Source organism: Rousettus aegyptiacus, unplaced genomic scaffold, assembly GCF_014176215.1.
Source record: "Rousettus aegyptiacus isolate mRouAeg1 unplaced genomic scaffold, mRouAeg1.p scaffold_m13_p_10, whole genome shotgun sequence".
Classification (NCBI taxonomy): Eukaryota; Metazoa; Chordata; class Mammalia; order Chiroptera; family Pteropodidae; genus Rousettus; species Rousettus aegyptiacus.
This window is the reverse complement of record NW_023416285.1, coordinates 47,305,795-47,318,513: the sequence shown is the minus strand read 5'-3', so window position 1 is coordinate 47,318,513 and position 12,719 is coordinate 47,305,795. Positions and strand designations below refer to the sequence as shown.

The 12,719-nt window shown below is 35.7% G+C and overlaps 1 protein-coding gene across 2 annotated transcripts in view; it reads left to right on the top strand.

Moving 5' to 3' along the window:
* The window catches only part of BMP2K (BMP2 inducible kinase), a 112,591-nt gene that overhangs the window by 93,710 nt on the left and 6,162 nt on the right, over positions 1-12,719 (top strand). The window lies entirely within an intron of this gene.

Genomic DNA, 12,719 nt, shown 5'->3' with positions numbered 1-12,719 from the left:
CCTATGCAACTTCTCTGTTCTTTAATAGTTCTGAAAGAATGCTGGGGTAATGAATAGTAGAATCAGGAATTAGGGTAAGCCTCAATGTTTGCCTTTTCTCTAGACACCCTTATTTTGAGGTTGACCTAGGATATTTATAGTTAGAAATGTGCTCACAGATTTGAGCTTGCTTGCTGCTGCTGCTGTTTTGTTTCTCTTTTTACTATGGGTATTTAACTTCTCTATTAGATTTTAAGCTTATTGAATTGTCTGTGTTGGGTCCTTCGCAGTAGTCAACCCAGTAATTGTCTAATAATAATCATTGGATATATGAAAAAATTATATGACTACCTAAAAATTCATACTCCTTAGTGTTAGGACATTGACCTTAAAAAATGCCCTTTCATGTAAATGCTGCCCCTTCAAAATATATTTTTAGATTTAGTGTGAATATGAACATTGGAATAGCTTGGTGATGAAAAATAGTTCAAAAACTAGAATAAGGGAGGGAATGGTCACAAGAGAGATGTGCCTCCAGAGAGGAAGAAAAGGTGACCACTCGATTATAATAGCATTGTTAATTTATATTTATCAGATCTAAAATATATAATTAAACTTACAAAATCTTAAAATAACCACTGAGCTATTCATTGTCAAGCTTAGAAATACTTTGTTGTATATAATTTTTCAGTAAAAATAAAGTATTTGGGAGCATAGTAAAATGATTTAGTGAAACAAATTAATTTCATAAGCTTTAGGAAGAAATTCAAAGGAAAAAAAATTCTCTTTAATGAAAATGTACTCCACCTAGCATTGTGAGGACCTGGATATTTGTTGAACTAGAACAGAAGAAAGGCGAGAAACCTAAGGGGGAGGGGAGGTAGAGAGGAAAAGAGAGAGAGAGCACACGTGAGAGAGAGCACACATGAGAGAGAGCACGCGTGTGTGTGTGTGTGTACAAAACAGCAATATGTAGATGAAGTAAACCATCTTGAATCTGAGAGCCGACAATTACTGAACATAATTTTAAGTGAACCATGTAGAGAATGCTATTTGAGAATAAAAGAATTCAGTCGTGAGGCAGAAAAAATGCTATAGAATTTAGCAAGTTTTAAGCCTACTGGTAAAGTACATTTTAGAAGAAGGCCCACTGTCCTGAATCTAATGTTTCTTATACACTCACTGGTTTTATTAGGAATTGTGCTTTTTATTTCAAGAGAAAAAAAGTTCTGTTACAACTTTGAAATTGTAATGGATTAGTTTTTACTTTGTTTTTTTCTATCACAATTTTACAAAATCATGTTTAAACTAAGTTTAAAAAACTAAAATAATATATGTATGCACTTTAAAAAATTGTATTTAACATGGTTTGTAATGAAAAAACAAACAAAAACACTTCTTTGCCTCTTGCCTCCCTGTCTCCTATCCCTGTTCAAATTCTCTGTAGGTAGTTTTTCACTTGTGGCATTTTAACATATGCTTATTCTGTCCCCCCCCCCTCACTTTTATATAATATCTGTGGGCTTCCTTTTATAGAAAATGAGGATTTAGATTAGTTACAGTTAGTCCTCTCACACACACACTCAACCATGCACAAGTGTCCTTCCTCTATCTTTCCAGTACAGTTTTAACACAATTGTTGGTTGTCAGTGTTCAATGTGTACATTTTTGGGGCATGTAAATATTTTTCACCATTGAGGTTTAGCATACCATGATTACATTGGCCTTCTATAAGGTTTTATTTTTCCTTAAGTTGGTTATAATTCTGTTTATTAAAGTGACTGTTTGTCTCCTTAGTTTTTTATATACCCTGTCACTGATTCATCTCTATTTAGAAGTATAAATTCCCTCCCATTTAAAGGTGGCTATCATTTTCATTTTTTCTTGGTTACATCTCTCATGGAGCTCTGCAGTCTAAATTGGTTGCTTTCTGTGCCTGCCACACACGTAACTTAGTATTTTCTTTTACCTTTCAGTCTTCCTGGGAAATCCTGTATCTCCTCTCTTTCCTATTTCCTGGTTTATTAGTAGAGCAAGTCTTCTAGTAGTTCTTGAGAAAGTATACATGGGAGGAAAAGTTTTAAACTTTGCTGCCTAAAAATAACTCCCCCCTCCAAACTGACACTTGATTGATAATTTGGCTGGGTACATAATTCTATGTTAAACATAATTTTTCTTGTGAAATTTAGAGGTGCTATATTGTATTCTAGCTTTAAAAAGAAAAAAAAAAAGGCCTCAGGGGAATGGCAGTTCTTATCCCTCTAACCCTAGCTCTCATTCCTCGTAACATTTAAAAGTACAAAATACCTTTTTCTTTTGTCTCTTTGATAGCTGTATGTACTCCAAATCTAGTACCATCATCTGGCCTACGTACCTCAGTTTGTCCACATAGATGCGTCTGTTTTGTTTGCTGCCTTAGCTTATGATATTACTTTCAGACTTTTAGCAGATTAGCTGAAGATAACATTTTGGTAGACCATGTCTTAAAATGAATCAAATTTAGCTTTTTGTCTTCTTACTTTTAAATGTTACTTAATGGGCAAAATTAAAATTTATAATTTTTCATTTATGCATAAATCGAATAATTATATCAAGATTCTGTTTGGTGCTGTATGTGAAGGTAATACCTTATTCCATAAGTTGATACTGTAATTAACATGGAATTATGTTTACCTTTTATGCCAGATTACTAAACTGATATCAGTAGTGTGGTACATCATAAAAAAACTTTGACTTTGGATTATAAAGCCTTGGGTTCTATCACTAATTCACATGATATTGGGTGTTGCCTAATTTCTTGGAGGGTTTCTTTTTCTCAAATGAGTTATAATATTAACTATTTCATGAGATTATTGAAAGGATTAAATGAGGGAGTTTTATACAAACCGTACACATCCTCAATGTTGGTTACTATTGTGGCTGTTGTTGGTAGTGCTATGTAAATAGTATTTTGACTACTTACTACTGAATTTCAACATCTTAGTGTTAAATATGTTTTGCAGCTGCTATCAGCTATAGTAGTACAAAGTTCTAGTAATAATGAGCTAGTATTCTCTTAAGTACTGAATGAACCTTTGAATATAGAACCTACTTCTGAAGCCTTTTACTACCAAAAACTGTTTTAATAGTGCCATTTCTATTTCTATTAAAGCATTAACTGTCAGCATTCACATAAAAATCATATTAAAAGCATATTCATCCCATCCTGAAACCCACACACCATTTCTCCCAAGTCATATTTTACGGTTAGTTTGTATACCAACCTAGGATGTGTGGCTTTCTGAATTATATTATCGTGTGGATTCCCTAGTTCTCATAAACACAACTTGTGAAACATGAAGTATTTGAAGAGTTTTGTTGACATATAGGCCATATTAATTGGGTCACTGAAGTTTTAGATTTTTCATATTGCATTTTATTTTTAATTCAATTTGGTGAACTTCCCCTACTCTCTCGAACCCCAGACCTACCTCATGGGTCTCGTTATCTAATATGAAATTAAATTGAGTTTAGGTTTGGGGAAGGCCACACTGTATATAGCAAATATTTGTTAGAACATAAACTGTTACAGATTGTTTAAATGGTGGGTCATTTTATAAGCTGCGATGAGCTACGTTGTTTATTCTTTAATTCTAGTATATAATTCTTGAAGATCAAGAATTTTTCTATTCCAGGTTGTTAACAATAATGTTTACCATTTATTGAATTCTACACACAGTAGAAACTGAGGTTCAGAGAGGGGCAGTGACTTGCTTAAGTAGGAATCTAGCTCTGTCTGAGTATAAACTCTGTTGTGCAGAACATAAGTATTAAGTGGCCTGTTTTAAATTAGAATCTATAATAATATGAGTAACATATTAGAAACATCAGTTTTATAGCATTTTAAATCTGGCTGAGAAATACTGTTCACAACCGTTATGATTCTCTTCTTATACTTGGCCTTGCCACTTGGCCTATCTTCAGAGAAGTAGTACAGATTTTGATAAAACCTTCTCTTAATCCTCTAATCCTTGGGCCTGGCACGGTAAATTGCTGAGAAATGATGGCAGGCAGTATGCTACCAATTCAAAGTGGGCTTTAAAGTCTTAAAGCCACAGCCCCTCCTTACCCAGTAAATGGTGAGACAACAGAAGGCATGTAATTACAATAGCAGTTTCAAGCCATTTATTCTCTATAATCTGATAGCAAAGAAAAGAACATCAAAACAAAATTTCCTTGAAATTGAAAGCTTCTTATATGATTAAAAATGTGCTACTTGTTTTATAACTAAATGAACTGCCCTCTAAAAGATGGAAACTGATTAGAAGAGTGATAACATGAATAGTATGAGGCAAACATGCCCCTCTCCCCATATTTTTTTTAACATTTTATAAATATGTTGAATTTTTAAATATACTTTATGAAAGTATTCATCATTTGCAATATTTATTTGAAATAGTGTGGCATTAACTAGGATCTCATTTTCTCACAAAGTGTTCATTTAAAAGAAATCTATAATAAATTTATGAAAATTGACTACAAGTTTTAGTTTTCGATTACTTTAGATAGATTACTTTAGTAATCTAAGCTTTCTATCTCACATACTAATATTTAATAAGCTTTTAGTAAATAAGGTGAATATTACTTAATGTTCATCTCTGTCAGTTAAGTTTCATTGTCCTTATTTTATAGATGAGGTAACTGAGGTTATTTGGATGTTTATCTTCAGTGGGTTTTGAGAAGTTGAGTATTTTCATTTTTTGGTAAACCATAAGGTATTTCTAGAACTTAACTTATAAAACTATCAAAAAAAATCGTTATACAAAACACTGTTTTCTGAAATAGAACATACGGCACTCATTTTTTTTACACTTTCCAGGCATAGCTTTATAAAGATCACAAGAAATGTAAGACAAATGTAGTTGTATTTTGTAGAGGTTGATGTTAAGCTATATTGAATGTTTGCTGCTGCCGATATTCTGTTGGTAGTTGTAGAATTTACAGATGGGAATTTTAAACTAGTGGCATCAGCAGAGAAGTCACTATGGCTTTGAGATATGGCCTTAAAGTTGGGCAAGTCATTTTCCCTAGTTCCCTTTATGTGTAAGAAGAAATTGGACTACGTCTCTAAAAATCCTTTCTTGGTTTTTGCTTTCAAGATATAGTTGAAGCTATGAAACAGGAGTGAGGCACCAAAAGAAAAGATGGACAGAGAGAAGAGAATGCCAAGGAGTGAGCACTGGGGGTCAACAGCGCTGTCTGAAGCGATAGGAAGTTATGACAGTGATCCAACATGGAAAGCAAGTGGGACATTTTGAAGATGTGGTAGATAAAATTGAAGAGGAAAGATTATGGCAAACCTAACAGAGCAATTTTTTCCCTAAAAATATGGGAGCCCCAACAGTAGCGAGTTAGGAGATAATGTGTGAAAAACCGTTGGCACTGCATTTGTGCACTTGACAATATTAGTTATTATCCTCTAGAATTCATTTCTCAGTTAGAAGTATGTAGTAGGTACTTCACAAATAATTATGTAATGATGGTATAATACACTAGCAGTAACCAATAATACAACCCTTTAATAAGCACTTGCGACATACCAGCCGTGAGTAGTTTGCCGGTGTTCTCACTTCAGTCCCCGCTACAACGCTCTGAGGTAGACGCAGGTGAGGAAAGTGAGACACTAATAATGATGGGTGATTCCAGACGAGAACAGGTCATCGAAAGAACGCTTTCATTTAGTTTCCTCTCCTGATGTAGGAAGGGAAGTATGTACTTTATGTTCTTTATGCAGAGTATTAATGCAGACTGTTACCAAATGGTTAATTTGGTATTTCACTTATTTATTAAATGCTTATTATTTTACTGACTACTGAATAATCGATGCACTATTTCAGTTAAATTTGAACTACTGTCTTGAAATTCTGTATATGAGGTATATTGAGACATAAAGCAGTGAAAAGAAGTACTGATTCTCTTGACACTTTAGTGAATCTCATTGCTTTTTTTCCCATACTTACTTGGAATTTCCCTGAGAAACAGTTCACATGCTACATAAGAGAGAATTTAAGACTTCATAACTCATCATTGCTGTTTTTGATAATTTATTCAAATCTGCATTATTTTAGTCACTTTACCTTATTCTCAGGATTTGGCTCTGATTGGATTTTGGCTTTTTTCAGTCATCAAACACAACTTCAAAACATGAGGATTACTCAAGAAGCTGAAATTTTTAGTTTGTAGTTTTAAGGGACAGAACAGAAATAAAGAATATCCTGACTAGAAGCCATCAAAATATCATTGTACTTTAGTTTAAAGAAGCCCTACTTAGAGCCAAAAAGAAAAAAAAAAAATTGGTCAATATATGAAATGTGTTTTACAAAATCAATTAATAGAGAAAAGACATAATAGGTATGATCCTGGGCTCATTCTAGACATTTATTTATGCTTTAAATACATTTTCCTAATACACTAAATATTCTAACTCCCCTTCCACCTACTTGAAAAACAGCCATTTGTATGTTAATAATACAAATCTCAGTATATATAAGGATTAGTAGGATTTAGGCTATATTGAATTATAAGGCAACATATTTGGACTATACTTTTGGGAAATTAAGCAATGAAATAATCCTGATTTAAATTTCATAGTAAATCACATGTGGAATATTTACCCTGACAACTTGGAAGAAGCAATCTGGAACCAGGAGCAAACACTAAGACTATCTGAATTCTCTTTTTATTTTTTAAATCTCAGGAATATATTTAGGCAAAGAAATAGGTTATAAAAGTTGATAGCACTCTTAGCTGCGAAGTCACACACAGGTAGATGGAGATGAGGAACCAACCTTGTAACTTGTAATGCTAATTTTGACAGTCTTTTGTGCCCATGGGATAGGACTAAAAGTCATAGACTATATCGAAATAATTTTTATTTTTGTATAATTCCCATTTCTCAGTTCTTCTGTAGTTTTACAATGAAGAGAGGACAATGAACTAGATTGCAGTTACTATAGAAAGTGAGATCTAGGATTGTTGTAATTTGCAGCTTGGAATTTAACTTTTCTCACCAGGAGGTGCTGGAGAGAGATGACATCATGTACTTAAATTATGTTTAATGGTACTTAACATTTAAATTGTTTTAAGTATGCTGACAGAGAGACTTTATTGCTGCTCTTGACTCGACGTCAGTTTATAAAGGAGTGGAAGGATGGAGAAATAGAGAAACATTTATATAATGTCATGGTGGGTTGTGAGACTATGGGAGAAAAAAGGAATTTAGATAACTATTTTTGATTGCTTTAGTTTTATGAAGGGAGAGAGTACAAAAAATAAAAACAATCTTTCTGCACAGAAAATTTCTCTACGTGTGCCCATACTTTTCAGGGATATAATCGGAAATCACAAAGATGGTGTAGATCATTGTGGTTGTCTTTTCTTGCTCTTTTTGAAAGCAGTTCTTTTCAGTTTCTTATACTGTGCTCTCAACTCCAGCTATTTAAAAATAAGAGCTATAGTTTCCAGGATCCAAAATGTACCCTTGTGTGTGGATATACGTTTGTTTGCCTACTTATTTCTGGCCAGTTCTAAAGTGGACTTGAACTATTTTTTTTATTATTGCATTTTCATTTATTTTCGAATTAAAAAAAAATTCAATTCCAGTTGACATGCAATATTATATTAGTTTCAGGTGTACAGCATCGTGACCTGAACTTCTCTTGAATTAGCCATAGCGTCGCACCCTCCCCACTCTTCTTATTTAGATTCACCTTCAACCATTGAGTCCAGAGAAGTTGCTAGAAGGTTAGAGGAAGATGGATAAGATGACTGAGTTTGGCCTTGCCGTGGAGATGATGGTGATAGTTAACTTTATTGAGTGCTTATTATGTGTCAGGCACTATTTAAGTCCTTCCTTCACAACAATCCTATGAAGTAGAAGCCATTATTATACTACTCCCTCATAATGATAATGCATATAGTCCCTCATGAGGGAACACAAAGCATTTAGTTATGATCTCGTCAGAGATTGTTACTGCGTTAAGTTTATTAGTTGTGCATTAATTATTCGTAAGGAGGGAATAACAGCAAATACATAATATAACATTGATATTAAAAAAAAGAGTTTTTATTTTTTGCCCCTCGAGGAAAAAGTGTATGATTGTGGTTCTATTTAAAATACTGAAAAATTAGAACAACCTAGAGGTTCTATAAGTAAATAGTTAAATGTTACATTTACAGTATTTATTATGTTTCTATCAGAATTAATGATAGACTATATTGATTCCTGTAAAGATGCATTAAAAATGGTAAGTGAAAAAACCCCACAAATTTATATCCACATTGGCAATTAAAAAATAGATACGTATGGCACTTTACAATAAAGAAATGTATAGCTCTATTAATACAACTTTGAAAGGCTGATAAAGGACAAACAGAATGAAAAGTAGAAGGTGACAAATGTGTTTGGAAAGCAATGTTGGCCGGTTGGGTAAAGGAAACAGTTAAAATATAAGAATAGCAAAGGTTAAAATATAAGAGATTAAAATATAAGAATAACAAAAAGAAGGGCAATTGAAGGACTCTGTACTCTGTTACGTGTTCGGAAAGACCTTGAACAAAACTCTGTGCCCTAGAAATGGAAATTTTCCCAGAGAGGTTGTAGAGCAGCACTTTTCCCAAACTGCTTTTGGCAAAATTGTTTTTAAAGGTTGATAAGTGTTACATGTAAATAAAATCTTTGTAGTGAAGGAAATTTGGAAAATCCTAGGTTTCATACAATTAGGACTTGTCAACGCCTTTAATATAATGAGCATTTTCCAGGCGAGGAGGCGTGGAGGCACATTATATAGTACAGCATTTCATAAACTCAGTTGACTGAGCCCATAGCACAATTTGGTTCTCATTACGGGAATAGCGTTTTGCAGAATACACTTTACACACATATTGAAATGTTCCTGGAGGTGTCCATGGGCAGACATTGTGGCTTTCTGTGGGTGGGTAAGTAGCTTGAGGAGTTAATAAGTTAAAATGTAACTTAAATGATTGCATGTCATTGTCATTACATTTTTTGCTTTTGAATAAAAATTTATGAAAGTAAATCCATAGCTAATCTAAAAGTAATCTTTGTTTTTAATATCATAAGTATCCTCTATGGAGAAGTCAAACTGGAGAATCTGCATTTGATTTGGTTTTAATCTGTTAGGATTTAAGATAAGCTTATTTTAAATTTGTAAAGATATAGCATGTAGTTCTTGGCTGGTTTAAAGGAACTGGCAGATGAATAATGGATGAAGATTATATTTGTATTTGAGTATAACCTGCCGGAATTTTCCATGTCTTCTCTGCCCCTCACACCTCAGCCCCACTAGATTTCCTGCTCACTCCTCACTTTCAGTTGCCAGCCAACTGCACGAGCTGACCAGAGCGGCCATGTTCTGTCCTCAGTTCATTGGAATTCCTTGCATCACCCAGCTCAGCTGTCTACTGCCTCCCCCGGAAACACTCTTCCCCTCTAGGCTTCCATAATGTTGCACTCACCTGCTTTTGGGTCCTCTTTGGTGTTTCTCAGTTCGCTGTGCAGCTTCGTCTGCTGACTTCTAGATGTGTGATACATAAGGGCTCAGTACCAGATCCCCCTTTCCTCTTCTGTACTCTTTTCCTAAGCAATTTCCTGCAGACTTGTGACCCACTGCGTGGTGATGACTCCCAAATCTATTTTCTCTGGCTAGAAACTAATCATTGTGCTCAAACCACAGATTTCTGCACTTAAATGTCTCACAGATACCTCAAGCTTTGTGTCCAAAACCAATTCCTGATAATCTCCTCTACTTCTCAACTTACTCTTTTACTTACTCTTTTCTCTCTGTGATAATGGCACTACCCATCCATCCAGAGTTTTCCTCTACAGTCTCTGATTCTTTCACTTCTTACCCTGCCACCACAGTTATCCAGGCCACCGTGATCTCTAACTTGAATTACTATAATTTCCTCTTCCCTGATCTCCCTACTTCGTACCCTCTTTTCAGTCAGTTATCTTTTTGAAATGTAAATCCAATCATGACACCCATTTTAAACAAAGCCTCGTGATAGTTTCCCACCACACACTGACTTTAGAGCAAAATCCAAACTCCATCTCATGACCATAATGGGACTGTCACAGTCTCGTCCTTTCCCCTTGCCTTCCCACCTGATACTGTACAGTATTCCCCTTGCTTTCTATGCTCCAGCACAGCAGAACATATTTTCAGTCTCTCACATATGCCGGCCTCTTTCTTGAATTGGCCTTTGCGCATGCTGTAGCTTTCACTTGGAGCAGCTTTCTGCCTTTTCTTTGCATGGCTGGCTCCCTCTCACTGTCTAGTCGTCTCAGGGAAGGCCGTTGCTGGCTGTCCAGAGTGTGTTTACTCCTTCCCTGCCCCGGAGCTTGCACCCTTGCTGTTCTTTCAGAGCAGTGGCAGTTGGTGTTTGCTTTTGCTCTGTCTCCACACAGATCGTAAACTCCTGGAGGCAGAGACCCTGTTTATTTTATTCACCGATGTGTGATCAGTATATATAGCATGTAGTAAAGTACCCTATAAATTTTTTTTTTTTTTACTCAAAAAATGTGACTGAATTCTGAGCTAAAAATATCTCCAGATGTAAAGAGTTTATTTTTCTATGTAACTTTCTTTATTGTATTTGGAATATATTGAATATGTATGTGTCCCTAGCTGTGAACTCAGAGTAGTCACTTATTGTTTCATTCAACAGATACTGATTCAGCATAGTGCTGGGGTAGAAATGAATGATACATGAGGTACATGGTAAATAGACCTGTATCTAAGAGTTCATAGTCAAGTAGGGAAAACAGACAAGTAAACGGTTAATTGTAATACGGTACAGCAGGTGCTAAATTCAGGTTCACACTAGATTCATCAGAAACACCAACTATACGTGTTTTTTACAGGAGCCTCCAAAGGGCTCTGACATGGGCTGGGGCTTGAAACACAGCCAGGTCCACTAGGAAAGTCTTTTACAGGAGCCTCCAAAGGGCTCTGACATGGTCTGGGGCTTGAAACACAGCCAGGTCCACTAGGAAAGTCTTTTACAGGAGCCTCCAAAGGGCTCTGACATGGTCTGGGGCTTGAAACACAGCCAGGTCCACTAGGAAAGTCTTTTACAGGAGCCTCCAAAGGGCTCTGACATGGGCTGGGGCTTGAAACACAGCCAGGTCCACTAGGAAAGTCGGGTGGGAATGGAAGTGCTGGAAGGACATTTATACTGAGGTACGGTATTAAAAGGTAGAGAGGTGTTAAAACTGCAGAGCGTCCCTGGATACCCAAACCTAATAGGTTCCTCAGTGTCTGTCATCAAATATTAAGAGATCGGATAGCAAGATAGCTCAAAAACAAACAAACAGAAAACCAGTCCACAAAACTATCCAAATCTATTCAGCTCCTGAATTTGAGTAGGGAGAGTGCCAGTGTGGCTATAATGAAGAATGCCCACGGGAGACATCAAGTTCTGGGGCTAAAGATGGGATGGGAAAGATCCAGACATAGAGGGGCACCCTGTATGGGGTAAGGGAGAGAGGTTTTAATTGGTAGCCACATGATTAGTGCTTCAGAAAAGTTATTCTGGTGGTTCTGCAGAGCAATTTGAGGGATATGGGATTGAAGGGACACAGGCAAGTGTAGCAGCTAAAGCGTTGCTCGATGAGACGAAGGAATGAAATAGGCAACTGGCAGAGAAGAGGGAACAGATTCGAGAGAATTTAAAAACTAACTATTTGGTGGGAAGAGGGAACATAATTTCTGGATTTCTGCAGCTTTGTAGAAATGAGTGGACGGAAGCATTTATCACCAATTTAGAGGGACTAGTGAGGAGCCCCTTTTAAGAGGAAGGATGATTACTTTTGAAATTGTTGAGTTCGAAGTAATGGTAGGATACATATTCATGATAAGTATTAGATGAATAAGATAATTAAGTATTAATAGTAAGTATTAGAGATCCAGTCATTATGGTGTATGTGGCAATTAACATAAACAATAGTTAAGACCCAGGGATGACATGCAGAGAGGGAGCACAACCAAGGATAGAACCCTGGAGACCACACATGTTTAAGGAAATGTCACTGAAAGAAGTCTCTACATATCTGACTGAGAAGGAATAGTCAGGGAGGGAAGACAACAGCGCTGATTTTCAAAGAGGAGGATATAACTCAGAGGTGTCATATGCTACCAGGAGCACCATGTTACTAACTGGAAAGTAATGGTCCTGGCATCATAAGCTAATTCATTTTTATGACTACAGACTGTACTTCCAACCCTAGCTAATTGCTTTGAAAATATGTGATAATAGTCAAATGAGGGGAAAGGATGAATGGATATGTGGTTGGATCAATTCAAGTTGATCCTTACCTCTAGAAAGTCATTTCAATACACCAGTATATTAGGAGGGCAGTATATTTTCATGTAAACTAACATATTACCTGTTTATTGTATGCCACACAGTAAAACTATAAAGCACTGTATTTGATGCAATTTTATGTACCTATCATACAGTGAACATACGATAGTATGGATATGATGAAGGAGATCTGTTATCTGGAGAAGGCACATGTCCTTGGTGCATTCTAGGTGCATTGCCTGGTCCTTAGCTTTGATCAGGCTAGGGGAATGCATTTCTGTTATCCCAACTCATAAGACACTGGTTTATAAAAAATCCAGAATGCTAGTTAAGAAAATTATGGTTAAACATAAAACTAAGAAGATGAGCTATTT